The sequence below is a fragment of the Pogona vitticeps genome, chromosome 5, assembly GCF_051106095.1.
Source record: "Pogona vitticeps strain Pit_001003342236 chromosome 5, PviZW2.1, whole genome shotgun sequence".
In the NCBI taxonomy this organism is placed as follows: domain Eukaryota; kingdom Metazoa; phylum Chordata; class Lepidosauria; order Squamata; family Agamidae; genus Pogona; species Pogona vitticeps.
Genome location: NC_135787.1, coordinates 49105235 through 49120034, shown reverse-complemented (window position 1 = coordinate 49120034; position 14800 = coordinate 49105235). Strand labels below are relative to the sequence as shown.

Here is a 14800-nt window from a genome sequence, read left to right as displayed (position 1 = left end):
TCTGCAAATGGATGTGAGCAGTACCTGGATCTTTCATTTATAAAACGCCAAAGAGGTGTACCTGTGCTCATTCCTGACCGAAGATTTCCCAACTGCATGGGTTACTTATACATCTAAAGCTGCATGAGTAATTACATAGGTGCCCTTCAGACATTGCACTGAATGAGGAGAAACTGAGTGTGGAATATAAGGAATCTCACAGGATCTGAAAATTCCCCGTTGAAGTGTCTAAATCAGCCTAAATCATCAAGACAATCTAAAGAAATGAGAACAAGAGCTAGAATCCTATGGGAAACATAGCGTAGTACAGCTCCATGGGCGGAATGCTCTGTGTTTGCCCCAGCAACCAGGCTGAAGTTACACGGGATAGAGATTACTCCATTGACCAAAACAGACACTTCTGCAACAGGTTTCTGGATTCCCCATTGTCCAAGTGGAAGGGAAGGAGGAGAAAAGCTTGGAACGGACTGTTCCACAGCACATTTGCTGCCAATGAGATACTAATCAAGGAATTTATCAAGTATTTTTCACATTAAGTTTACAAGCAAGCAAGCAACAAATGGCGGTCTTGAGTGATGTTGTGCTGTAGCATAACTTGTGCAGCCTACAAGTTTCCTGTACTTGGCTGATATGACATGAGGAACACCAAAGCTTCAGCTTCTCCAAAATAGGTTTAAACTGGTGAAGAAGGAGGAGGAGGAGGAGGAGAAAACTGGTAAAATAAACTGGTAAAATAAACTGAAGGAAAAAAAAAGGCTTCTGGGGAAGCAGCTTCATGTCTGTCCTAACACTGGCAGGAAGAGGAGTTTAGACAAGATATTGACCCCTATACCAATCACCAGTCTCACCAGACCTGCATTTTCTTCTCTCCCTCAGTAAGAGATAATTCACTCTTGAAGGAGCCTCGTGGCACAGTGGTTAAATTGCTGTACTGCAGCCCAAACTGTGCTCATCACATGGGGTTCAATCTGAGGTAGCTGGCTCAAGCTTGACTCCACCTTCGGAGTCAGTAAGATGAGTACCCAGCTCGCTGGCAGGGGGAATGTGCAAACTGCCCAGAGAGTGCTTTAAGCACTATGGGGTTGTATATAATCAGCACATTTTCCTTTTTTGGTTTACTGGGCAAATAAGTGATGGTGTACCTGTGCTCAGAAACATTCACTATTTACTCCATAGGGAAAGCATGTCATACAGGAAGCTGTTGCTTATTTTGTGCAAGATAATTACTGTATGTTACATTTTAGGAAAGTCAAAGATGAACAAAAAATATTTGCTTAATTTCATTCCATACTAGTCCATAGAATATAAATATTATTTATATCCATAGTGTTTCATGAGGAGGGCATGTGTCTCTGGGCTAGAGTATAGCTTGCTTTAATTCAAGATAAATTTAACTACTGGGTAGCTATTTCAGTAAGAGTATTCTGGTCAGTGTCAGGATTGTTGCAGATCCCAACATGTTAAAAATTAAATAAGTTATGGCTGTAATTAACCCAATGGCACTTTCTTTGACTCATTATACCTGGCATGATTGTTATGTCAAGAATCTGTCACACAACTAGAGGCATGAAGTAACCTTAATAAAGAGCCAAAAGAGAAGAGCTGAAAGGACTGAGGAAAAAGCAAGGCAACTCTCTGCTCCCAGAATTTGGATAAGGTAAATCCCAAGGAAGTAATCTAGAAATTAGATCCTAGTGATCAGAGTACTGTTACTTATTCCCACTGGCATTAAATCCAACCGCATATAATCCAACAACAAAGTGCTAGTGGTTAAGAGGTTTGCTTTTATCATAGCACAATGAACGTGTGATTTGGTGCATAGCAAGAAATACAGGCTTTGACTTCTTGATTGGCAGCAATTCACTGCTGAGACTTATTCTGATGGACTTACATCAGTGAGCACAAGTAATAGGATTCTGGGTGTTGTGTCTTGCAGGTCCTACTGCTATTCAGGTAAGGAGCTACTGGCCCTCATGGTCCAGATCATTTTCAATTGACCAAGTGGATGATTCTGTTCAGTCATGATAACTGAAACAACTGATTATTTATTTATTAGTGCTTTAACTTCATGAAAATTTTACTGTCATATAATAACAGCACATGTAGATCTTTAACTAGATAGATTTCTCTGTATTTAACTGTCATTTTTATTTATCTTCTGAATATAGAAACAGCTAGCCTAATCTGAGTGAAACAAAAAACTAGATTTTGCTGCAGTGAAGTGGAATTATGAGTCAAAGCCCCAGCTATGCACACTGCTGTAACAATTATACCATTTAATGGGAATGAAATCAACGCCTGTCACTGATACAGCTTAAAGTCGAGAGATTTGCACACCACTAACGTAAGTTGAACAGACAAGGCAATGGCCTCAGAAAAGAGACAGAATCTAACATTGTTAGCTGCACAACAGCCTCCATGCAGGCTTCAATGTAACAAAGGAAAAAGATCAATGAGGCAAACTGCTCAAATGCACCTTGACAGCCAAGGCATAACAATAGAATTCCAAGGAAGTGAAGGGTATTTTTTTTCAGTGTGTGTGGGAAAGGTTTAATGTATGAAATGCTTGCTCTTGTGCTTTCCACAGATTCACTTAGATGCACAGTAACTTAAAATTAGAATCCCAGGGAAGGAAATCTCTGAAGGGACAGGGCTATATGCATACAACTGAAACCATAAAATCCATTTTGTAAGTGAAATCAAATGCATGAAGAATATTTCATTCGTTTAGTCGTTTAGTTGTATCCGACTCTTCGTGACCCCATGGACCAGAGCACGCCAGGCCCTCCTATCTTCCACTGCCTCCCAGAGTTGGGTCAGATTCATGTTGGTTGCTTCGATGACACTGTCCAGCCATCTCATCCTCGGTTGTCCCCTTCTCATCTTGCCTTCACACTTTCCCAACATTAAGGTCTTTTCCAGGGAGTCCTCCCTTCTCATGAGATGGCCAACGTATTGGAGCCTCAGCTTCAGGATCTGTCCTTCCAGTGAGCACTCAGGGTTGATTTCCTTTAGAATTGATAGGTTTTTTCTCCTTGCAGTCCAGGGGACTCTCAGGAGCCTCCTCCAGCACCACAATTCAAAGGTATCAATTCTTTGGCGGTCAGCTTTCTTTGTGGTCCAGCTCTCGCTTCCATACATCACAACAGGAAAAACCATAGCTTTGACTATTCGGACTTTTGTTGGCAAGGTGATATCTCTGCTTTTTAAGATGCTGTCAAGGTTTGTCATCGCTTTCCTCCCAAGAAGCAGGCGTCTTTTAATTTCGTGGCTGCTGTCTCCATCTGCAGTCATTATGGAGCCCAAGAAAGTAAAATCTGTCACTGCCTCCATATCTTCCCCTTCTATTTGCCAGGAGGTGATGTGACCAGTGGCCATGATCTTAGTTTTTTTTGATGTTGAGTTTCAGACCGTTTTTTGCACTCTCCTCTTTCACCCTCATTACAAGGTTCTTTAGTTCCTCCTCACTTTCTGCCATCAGAGTGGTATCATCTGCATATCGGAGGTTGTTGATATTTCTTCCGGCAATCTTAATTCTGGCTTGGGATTCCTCCAGTCCAGCCTTCCACATGATGTATTCTGCATATAAATTAAATAAGCCGGGGGACAATATACAGCCTTGTTGTACTCCTTTCCCAATTCTGAACCAGTCATGAAGAATATTACCTATGTAGATAAAGAATAACAGTTTCATAAATTGGTTTGCTCGAAACAAATATATTGACCACTTTGCTTTTCAGAACCTTGTTTTAAAGGGAGGACATTGCCCTGTGTAAAGAAGCATATAGATCTAAACAGTTACAGAAAACGTAAATCATCAGCCGGTATCCCGTCACAAATCTCCATCTGTGTAATGGAAGTGATGTCATCAGATGCAGCAGATTACTCAAATTCAAGAACAGCTTTTTGAATTTCTAGGTGTGTGGGGCTTGGACACATTCATATGAAATCATTTAGACCTCACTTTAAAAAACACCTCTATAATGACTGGCAATTTGCTACAGCTAGTGGCATCCTTCCAGTTGTATAGGTGGGGCTCCACAACATGATAATGGGCACCAAATCCTAATGTATTTGTAAAATATTCCACAACACTACTGTAATTACCCTGTCTTCCTGAAAATAAGACCTAACTAGAGATGGGGACGACTCACCATTTTGGCGAGTCATCAGAAGTTGATGACTCACAAAGCATGAAGCTGCCCCCATGAACTGACAAAGCACAAATTTATTCATTGATTCATGGGGGTTACTTAAAAAAAAACAACCTGACCCCACACCCTCTGCCTCCGGTGCCCACCCACCCCCTGCCGCCACCACCACCACCGTAATTGCCACCGCCGCCATCACTACCATCTCCAACAGGCCTCTGCAGCCATGGCCTGTAGAAAGGGAGGCTGGCTGCCCTTTGCTAAGATGGTGGCTGCGGTTTCATTTAGGATAGGGAAGTTGCAGCTGCCATCTTTGCAAAGGGCAACCTGGACTCCCTTAAGGCAGGCTAAGGTAGAGGAAGGGGGCATGAAATATGCTGTGAGGGTGGGTGGGTGCCTATCAGCTCACCGATCAGCTGATCAGTGGGCTGGTAGGCATAATGAGAAAGCCATATGTTTTATATTTTGAATTTATTTTGTAATTATGTTTTTTGTTTGATTGTGTTGTGAACCACCCAAAGCAGCCTGGCTAGATGGGTAGCATACAAAAGAAAGAAAGAAAGAAAGAAAGAAAGAAAGAAAGAAAGAAAGAAAGAAAGAAAGAAACTTTTAACTTGGCAGCAATAGGTCAAGGTTTGAAAAATTATAGTACTATAAAAATATATCAAAAATATAACATATGCTTCACCATACGGTATGTTATGGGACGGAGCTCTGCAATCCTGTGATGTAACACTTCTAAAATGCAATGCTATCCATGTTTCTACAAGCGTATGTCCCTTGTAGTCAATGGTGCTTATTCCCAGGGTGTTTATAGGAAGACAGGCTTGATTATTCATTAATCTTTCTGGATTTTTAAAGGATGAAGTAACAGTATGAGTATTTAATCCATCCATTGGTTAAGTATAACATTCAGAATCCCTCCACTAATCTTTAATTGAATTCAGTTATGCCATTTATCAGGTTCTTTAGGTGATCTTCGTTAAGATACTGGTTAGATTCTGATCATCTGAGGCTTCACCAAAGTCCCCAGACTCTGTTCTTGATTCCCAGGGTCCCCAAACTGTGAACATTGAGAAACACTGTCATGATAGATGTAACCAGTCATGGGATATTCTGCAAAACAGAAGTGAAAACAAAAAATAGCTTTTCTAAGAAAAGCATACAACAGAGATGGGGGTTGAGCTTTAAAAACACTACTCTTCAGGGAGGTTTTTCAATCCAACCCTGTCTGAGCGCCTCCCATCTGGTTCTCTTTACTGTGAAAATTTGTTGGTGCCATTGGCTTTTATGGTTTTGATTTCTCATTGCTGTTTCTGTTACATTTTAGTGTCCATAGTTTGTTTGTCCTGGTTTGTAATTGTCTGTAAGCCACCCAGAATAGTGCCTTGGGACTAATGGGGAAGTATATAAATTAAATATAAATAAATATAAATAAAACCATGAAAAAAGGAACCTTCCAAAGTTTATCTCCACTGCATTTAGCTCTGCAATTTTTGCTAAGAACAGCAAGTACAGGATTTAAAAATTCTGTTTAGACTAAACTGGGCAGAACTGGAATATTTAGCAGAGTCTCATTAACAGCAAACACCTAGTAAAAGACAACCAACATACCTGGGACTAGATTTCTGAAGTGTGTAGCAATCACGTTTCTCTGTTTCTCATCCTCAAAGCAGGCAAAAGTATCATAGTTTATTCCCCAAATCTGAATCCCAGTCTCTCTGCTCCCGGTCCTGCTTTGATTGCAACACCAAACAAAAGGTCTTACAAACAAAAGACTGTGGCTTTCTTTATTGAGTCAATCCATCTCATGTGCATTCTTCCTCTTTTCCTACTGTGTTGCACTTTTTCCTGCATTGCTGCCTTTTCCAGTGAGCATGTCTTCTCATGATGTAGTACAATACCTTTTTAGCTTTTAGTTATTTTAGTTATTTTAGCTTCTAGTGAGAGTCCACACTTAATCTGTTTTACTTCTCAAGATATCCATAAATCTCTTTTCCAACACTATATTTCAAATAAGTGAAATGTGTGTATACACTTTATGTAGTGTATAAAATGTAAGTATACACTTAAATATTTTTTCACTCCTATATATAGCTGCTTTTCTGAAGGTAGCTTACTTTGGAGGAAACAAGTTCAGGATTTCAATGTACTTAATAAGTTTTATAAATAGGGTGCATTTAATTCAGTGTAGCATTTTGCACTTTTTTTCTAAAAGAGCTGTAAGTTGGAGGAATCAATAAAGAACCAGATAGACAAAATGTGTAAATGACATGAGTTGTTTTTTTTCTAAACTAAAGCCTCAGTATTCAGGTTTAATTGCAGTGTTGGCACTTCAAAATAAATAATTTGGTTTTGTGTTGCCATTTGGGCACTCGGGCTCAAAAAGATTCACCATCACTAATCTACACAATCATAAGCATTGCTGCAAATCTATAAAGCACAAACTGATTGTCTGCTGAAGTCCTTGGTATGTTCCTTTAGCCAATGTATACCTGCAATATGGTCTTTAGTGCCTCTTGCTTTTCAGAATCCAAGTTGAGCATTTGACCTTTCTCACTCCACATATGGCAAAAGTCGTTGCTGTAGAATATTGAACACTACTTACTTTAATGAGTAATTAATGCAAGGACCCTACAATTACTACAGTCTTCTATCTCTTTTCTTTGACATCGATATCTTCCCATCTGCAGACCACAGTTTTGTTTTTCATTGGGGGGGGCATATTCATGTTAGGATTTTAATAGATTCAATCTCTGCAGCTTGATTAGCTCTATTGGTATCCCAGCTACCTAAGAGCCCAATTCCATTACTAACCTCCTCCCATTTAAATTGGGTTTAGTATATTTTAGATTGATTTTTTTTTAAAAAAAAGTGAATGCACAACCCATGTGCAAGCGTGGATTAATCTGATAGGGAATCGTGGCTTTTTGAGCAGCAGTCTTTTTCTCCTCCACACAGAGCCATTAATTTTAATGCAAATATGGAATCAATTCATTTAAATCAGTTCCTCCTATGTGAATAACTCTATGTCAATTTTTAAGTAGCCCTCCCACTGGCTGATTCTCACAGCCACTTCCCCCTGTTGTTGTTGTAGTTGTTGTTGTAGTTGTTGTTGTAGTTGTTGTTGTTGTTGTTGTTGTTGTTTTAATGTTTTAACATCCCTGCTTTCTGATACACCACTCACCAGATAGCAATATGTTTTCAAAAATTAAAAATAAATGGTGGTCAGGTGGGTGCTTGCCTGCTCTCTGAAGCAGTTTTCTTGGTGCTGGGTTTCACTGTCACCTTCTGGCTCATTGCCCCCAGAGTGGCCCAGCTATGAAAGGAAGAGATAAGGTCATGGCGGCAGCAGTAATGGTAGTCCCCTAAACAGTGGCGGCAGCAGTGGCAGTAGCAAGGGTGGTCCCATAAACAGCAGTGGTAGTGTTGGCATTGGTAGCAACAGCTTCTGTATTTTATACAGACTACAGTTTTTCATTTTTAAAATCTTCTGTACAGTTTTTTTAGCATATTTTTTCTGTCTTGCCTTTTTAAATCTTTTTCAGATCATATTCCCCTCTTGATTTCTCAGCATCCATAATCATGATTTAAAATTCCCTTTGATTTCTTGGATCTTATGGAAGAGATTTTGTGGTTTCCCCTTTTCGTTTCCCTCTTCTATTCCTTTTCTGTGATTATTCTAATAGTTTTCTTTGCCCCTACATGCAAGTTGCTGAGAAGCTTCGTTTAAGATTCTGACTGATTTCTATCACCTTTTTACTTTTGCTTCTTGACTGACATTAACAATTTTAAGATATTTTCATCCATCCACCAACACTTTTCTTTTGGTTACACAAATAGTCTTTTTTTTTTTTCCATTTTTCCCTTCTGGATATAGTCCACATTTTTCAGGTTCACAATCAACTGAACATAGAAATGAAAATCTCTTCTTTACATGGGGTTTTAATTCTCCAAATTCTCAAGCTTCGTGACCTGTTATGTCTTAGCAATATCTAGCACCTGCGTTTTAAACCTGGATCTGAGGAAATCTGCCAGCTCCATTCCAAAACAGATCTTGATCACATCTTTCAAGATTTCCAGTGCCTGACATTTGCATAGAAATTTGGAGATCTCACTCCCTAGTTCAGCCTTCCTCTCCAAAAATACTAAATCACACAGTGGGTACTGTTAACGTGGATCCACAGCAAATACTTCATTATTTTCATGGTAGATTGAGGGAAGCATGGAGTTGGTATTCGTCCTGATACTAAAAGGTCAAGAATGTGTAGCTAGAATGGATGGACAGGGTAGCTTCCTGCTCTTTTCATAGACAGCAACCTTTTGATGCCTTCTTCAAAATGCTACACAGAGATCACTAACACTGGTGTTGAGGGGGATAGCGGAATTTCTAAAAATCAGTTTTAGGTAAATTCAACGAGTTGAGCAGTTGGCCACCAGAAGGTAGATTCCAAAGCCAAACCATGATTAGCAATAATTTTTAAAAAATAAATAAATAAAATAGCACTATTTAAATTAAAAGGACTTCAAAAGGCAGCAATGACTTTCCTCACACCTACCTAGAGTGATATTACTTCTGCTGAATTTCCTTCATTAGAAGTGCTCTCTGGGGAATATCTCGCCATTCAGTTACCTGGCAACCTTGACACGTTCAGGCTTTAACTGCCATCTATATCACTTTTCTCACCTTTAGCAGAAAGTCAGATATGAACACAGGCATACAGGTAGGTTTTCTTTTCCCCAGACGAATGACTCAACAGAAGACAGGATTATGATGTTATCAAGGCCTATAGGATTTTCTTCAAAACTAACAGCAGCCTTCTAGCTTTTTCTTTCTCATTCTCTCTCTCTCTCTCTCTCTCTCTCTCTCTGGAGAATCAGGGATTATTATGAATAATTACTGTATCTGTATATCCCCTCTATGTGCTTAGCATGACTTCGCATGATTCAGACAAAACACAAAATTCTACTAATCGTCATTTCTTTCCAGACTTTTTCCTGATCTACTTTCTAATGTTGAACCCCATACAGTTCAAAAAATCACCATACTAATGGAGCATACTAATAGAAATTTTGTTTATCTTCATATGTAAATATAGTATCATTAGTATTGTGCATGTGCTAATTGCCATAGATTTCTTTTTCTTTTTCTTTTTTCACTTTCTACTTCTTACCCCCCTACACTATCAAAATGTCCATTAAAAATACAGGAAAAAAGCAGATATGATATGTTCACAGAGCTATAGTAATACTTTCTCTGTGTGATGCTTAGTCAGTAAAAATGTGAATGAGAAAAACTTTTCTGTTTGATTCATTTTGAGTTATTTCAAGAAGTCCCTCATTCATTTTTGGGGGCTATTGTGCACCAATCCTTCTTTTAACATGAAAGAAACCTTCTTTTTCAGGTTCTTTTGTTTCATTTTCCCTTTCATTTTTTTGTCAGAATCTGTGGAAGAACCCCAAAGAACTCTTAAAACACTACAAAAAAGCAGGAGCAAGACAAGCAACAGTGAGTCAATTCAAAGGCCATTAAGAACCCTTAAAAACATCTTTAAGCAAGCAAGGGCAAGAAACAAAACAACTTTTAAAAAATTAATCTAATATGGAAAACATCTCTCTGGAGCACACAAGGGAGGAAAAAGTCAAAAGAAAAAGAAAAAAAGAAAAAAATCACACATCATCCCTCTCCTAAAAACTAAGAAAATAAAAGAAGCAAATAAAGGAAAAAACAGTTAAAGCCCCTCCTCAATCAAAATTACTAGAATATGGGAAGAATTATTTCCTCCTACCATCAGTATCTTTTCTGCTCTTCCTTGAGTCCACCACCAGCATGTAGCAGCAGGCAGAAAAAATAATCCAGGAAAGGAAAGGGGTGGGGAGAAAGAAGAGAAAAATCTCTAAATGGGGAAGGGCATTTTAAAAAAAATGCTAAACAGGCATACTGGCAGCTGTTTGGGAGCACCATCTGCAGCCCTAAAAAATCTGGAAAAAGAAAAGGCAAAAATGATCCACACGCATAGACAAGAGAGCACAATCAAGCTGGAAGGCAGTACAGAGCTCAGCAGCACACCAATGCCACCCACAAAGAAGGATTGATGCAAAAACAATCTTTACATTGTTCCAACCAATCCAGCTCCTTTTATGACTCAAAAGTCCTCTTCCCCCTCCTGGACATTATGGTTGGCGGTTGAAGCAGCTATCACTACACTACTTAATTATACTTTCTTCAGACCATTTAGCTGATGAAAGGCAGAGGAAAGGGCAAATGAAAAAGGAAAACATGAAATAATCTGAAGATTTTGTGATTTTCCCCTTTGTTTTGTATTTCAGAAGCTATCTTTCAGAAATTAACCAAAGAATCCAAAAACAAAGAGGTTCAAACAAAAGTTCTTTCATGTTCTCTCCACTTTTCAGCATAAATTATTACAGTCAATGACCAGGAAGATAAAAATACATTATTTAAATAAAATTACATCATATCAGAGACATTGGTCAAGATGTGTGGGGAAAAATAAAGATCTTGTGAAGGAACTCGATATTGTGGCAAGTTACATGTATGCAAACTGCAGGAGTAATCTTTATTAAGCTAGGATACTGTGGGAGTGGAATGCAAGTCAGCAAGAATCAGATTTTTTTAAAGAGAGAAAAAGAGAAAAATCCAGAAACACCAGAAATCAGAAATCCTTAGCCACATCATGGGGCCATTACAGACTTACATGGTAATACAAAGAAAGATGGCTTGTCACTCAGTATTAAAATTTAAACCTGTTCCTAATATGAAATTTAGCTGGCCATGCAGATTGAGCAGTCCTATCCCCCTGTACATCTTAAAGCAATGAAGATCAGAAGCCCAGACTAAGAAGCTCAGGTCCTCAGCCCCTAGAGACTCCATTAATGCTCTGAAACAAAGTTGCTTTTTAAAACCTCTGAACACTTTGGAGGGTTTTGCTTGTTCTGGGTGTCTTGGCAGAAAGGGAATATTCATATGGCATAAATAGATATGACTGGAATCCAGAAATACTGATACTCAGACATTATGTTTTTCTCCACTAGAGTTGGATGCAGCCTTAGTTGTGTGTGGAATCAATGGGACATAACAGTCACAACTACTTAATCTGATTTATTTCAATGATTTTAGTCTAAGTCTTCACCTAAACCACTGATTTCCATGGGACCTAACTGACACTACTACAAGTCTAATTTGCACATTAAACAGGTTGGTGTCGATAGAGGTGCATATGTAAGCACCTCTTACTATGTCCCCAACCCGCTGGGAAATCAGAAAGACCATATGTTTAATGTGAAGGTCTGCAAAGAAGCCTTAAGTGTCTTCAGCTATACATGCTTACAGCATTCCTGCGATTGGAGGCCTCACACAATCCAGGTTCCCGATCATGTGAGTGCTATAAGTGCCTGCATCTGAACATCCTAACAGACTTTCAGACCTTCAGCTAAATGTACAAAGTTCTCGCACATTCAAGTGGGTAGAGATGTAGGAAGTGGGTCCCCATGCCTCCATGTCCCTTCTACTAGTTTAGCTTTACTTGAATTCAGGGATATATAGGTGTATAGAAAAGTGTGTTGCAATTAGATCCCATTGAAATCAGTGAGTTGGATCCAGACTTAGAGTAAACTCATAGAAGTCAATCACATATGTTATTTGTGACTGACTTGTCCCAGTGAGTTCAAGTATTATTAATTATGGATCCAACCCAGTGTAGAAAATCAGCCATTCTTTGAATTTACTGTATTTATCGCTCCATAAGACGCACTTTTCCCCCCAAATAGAGGGGGAGAAAGTATGTGTGTCTTATGGAGCAAATATAGTAAAAAGGGTTCAACTACCACCACCCAGAAGCCTCCCACTGCCATGCTGGGAGGCCTCTGACCTGGCACCAGAGACTGCTTGTTATTTGGACCTCACCATTCTGCACTGCTGGCTTTCCAGGATCTGTTTCCTGGAGCCCACCTGGAAAACCAGCAATGCCAACAGGCCTATAGCAGCAGGCAGTGAAAACAGCCAAGGACCAAAGGGGAAAGAGTGATTCTAAAAAGACCAGGGGAAACCACAAACACAGTCCCCCACTTAGACAGTTGATTTTCCCACATTTGGGGAAATCACAGGGGTCAGCACATCCAAAGTGCAATAGATGAGCCTCACCCTGGGAAAACCACTTTGATGATCATGGTATCTCCCCTGCCAGATATGAGTTGGAATGGCCCCTGAACCTCCTGCCTCTTTCAGTGCCCTGTCCCCCCAAAAGCATGGTGACCCCCCTGGCTGCACCTCCTGATTAGAACAGGGCTGCACAGCCCCAGTCCCGAAAGAGGCCAAGCGAGCTACTCAGTGTTTTGGGGTGCCCCACAGGACCCCCATCAGGGGCTGGATATTCCTCCCACAATCCTCCAGTGCACAGATATTAGCATACCTAATATGCAGGGAAGGCAGGGAAATTCAAACTTTCAGTTAGTGAAGAGGCTGCTTGTCTGCTTCCTTGCTAGTCCAAGCAGTTAGAGAGCTGGGAGAGAGACCTGGGACTGCCTGGCATTGTCACTTTAAATTGTAAAATTTAGCTTAAAAGCTGTTTGTTTGGGGTTAGTGCTTGGGTGAAAAGGTTCTCCGTTTGAGTTGAAACCTGCTTGCATAGAAACGTGCATACCAGTACTTGCTTTAAAAGCTGCCTGGGAAGCCGTTCAGACCAGCGCCGATCAGCTGTTAGGTGGGGAGAGGGGAGGGGAAAGGAACAGGAGCAGGAGCGGAGAAGAGCACAAAATGGCTGCCGGCTGCCTGCTGGCTTTTAACTGTTTGGGGCTCTTTTTTGGCTGTTCTGGGGTCTACCAAGGCACTGTGAAGAGCCAGGCTCAGTCTACAGTACCTGGTAAGTGACTTTCTTTTAAGTTTTTTAAAGTTTCTGACCTTTTTCCCCCATAAAATGCATTAATTAATTTTCAATGCATTTCTATGGGAAATTTGGATTCGACTTGCAAACTTTTCAGCTAGTTCTGGGCATCTAATAGAGAATGTATTTCCAAAGGGTGTTGCAGCAAGGAAACTATCTGTGCCTCATTACTTCTAACTGGATTACAGTACCTGCTTCCTGATTTCAGCTACTATAGTTTGTATTCATTTTTTTTGGCTCATCAAGAACATTGTTTATGGCTTTGTGTGGCCTAACCTGTTGTGCCTTGCAGCTATAAACATTCAATTATGTCAGAAAATGGAGATTTGGTCTTATGCTGAGCATGTGCTACTGCTGGTTAATGGGATCAGGTTAAGCTTTGTGTTGCTGTTCTTTTGCATAACCTAAAGTAAATAAGGAAAACCAGCTGTTAAATAGTTTAATTCCACTATTTATCCTCCACACAACTAAAAGGGACCTCTCAATGCAGTGCCAAATCAGACAAATCATTTCTAACTTAATATAGGCTTGAGCTGTAGATGGGCAGAGTTGCACAACAGTCTCATCTGTCATTAAGACATTTCTATAAGCATGGGGAGGTGTATGAAAGGAAATGTAAAATATAGGTAGAGTGGTATAGGTCTTATCACTGGCTGATAATGGTCTATATGTACTTGAATTAAATTTATGGTACACAAATTTATGGTACATAAACTAGAGTACACAAAGCTTTAAGTCTCTCCATTTGTTAATGACAGTGGTAATGGTTCATAATACCACTGTTGACTGCTGTTCACTTTACATGGCTCAAATGTTATTCTGTTATAGTTTATTAAATATTTTATTACACTATTTGGTTCAGAATATATTTTCTCTGTTTTCCTCCTCTAAAAATTATGTGTGTCTTAAGGTCAGGTGCGTCTTATGAAGCAAAAAATACGGTAATTAGGAATGAAACAGTGCAATGCAATGCGTGTCTGTTCAGAAACAAGTCCAATGAGTATAAGAGGATGCATTGCAATTACGTTTATACTGGAATACTACCTAAGTACTTGTAACAGGGCTTATTTCCAAGTAGACACGCACAGATTTATGCTGTTAATCTGGTCCCAATCCATCATGTTAGTAAATGTCAGAGGGGCTTTTTATTTAACAATCACTTGGGAAAATTACTTTTTAAACTACAATTCCCAGAATCCCCCAGCAAGAGTGTCAACTCCATAGAAATGAATAGTTAATTGCTCTTGTTTTGCAGCAAAAAATCACTGTATGTTCTAGAGAAATTAAATCAACACATCTATCATTTATGAAATCATATCACCAATTAAATCCTCTAAATATTTTAAATACAGACTGGAGCAATGATTACTAAAGTCTATACAGTATGTCTGCATGTATCAAAATTAACTTGGGCCAGATGGATTAGCGCGGAATGATAATTTATTTATTTTTTGCTGCGTTTCCTTTTTCCCTTTAATTCAAATATTTTGAAAGAAAAAATCTGTCCATTTTCATATTCAATTTGCCATATGTACCACTAACCATTTTTATCGCTGGAGTTGCATATGTATGGTGAAAAAGAAATAATTTTATTGAAGCCACTGAAAGTAGTGTGTGTTTAATCTTTGTAATGCAGCTTGTTTTGAAGCTTTTTATCTAGATCAACTATTGCAATGAGGAACAAATGTCCGACCACATTTACTTAGCATTAGGAAGATCCAAATGCATTATTTGTATATAATAATGCAT

At 39.3% G+C, this 14800-nt stretch overlaps 1 protein-coding gene and 1 pseudogene across 1 annotated transcript in view; one reads left to right on the top strand and one right to left on the bottom strand.

Annotated features, from left to right (window-relative positions):
• LOC144583214 (uncharacterized) overlaps positions 1-14800 on the top strand; it is a 386279-nt gene that overhangs the window by 312387 nt on the left and 59092 nt on the right. The gene's annotated exons all lie outside the window — the stretch shown is intronic.
• Positions 12209-12363, bottom strand: LOC140707854 (U1 spliceosomal RNA; annotated as a pseudogene).